A 389-nucleotide genomic window follows, 5' to 3' on the forward strand; every position below is an offset into this window, starting at 1 on the left:
CGAACGGAACGGGCCGGGACAGGCAGGCCTGGCACCCGGGACAGTGCCCGGTCGGGGTCTGCCCGGCGCCCGAAGCCTGCGACACCACCGACCTGGACCCTCCTGCCCGGGGCAGCGAGGAGCGGCGCTGACAGCGGCAGCGGAGGGCGAGGGCAGCGCAGCCTGGAGGCCTCGCTGGCTGGCGAGCAGCGTTGAGTGCCTACAGTCCACTGCCCACCACCCACCGCCCGGGCCCTGTGCCCAGGGACAGCCTGGGCAGGGGACACTTTTCGGGCTCCTTCTGTGCCCCAGTCCCACCCTGAGACTCGTGCAGTGGCTGCAGAGCGCCCGTGGGCACTCTGGAAGTGCCTCTGATCTGCTTTTTTCCCAGGCAACCTGCCAAGACGCTG

This window comes from Mesitornis unicolor, unplaced genomic scaffold (assembly GCF_000695765.1).
Source record: "Mesitornis unicolor isolate BGI_N332 unplaced genomic scaffold, ASM69576v1 scaffold40662, whole genome shotgun sequence".
Classification (NCBI taxonomy): Eukaryota; Metazoa; Chordata; class Aves; order Mesitornithiformes; family Mesitornithidae; genus Mesitornis; species Mesitornis unicolor.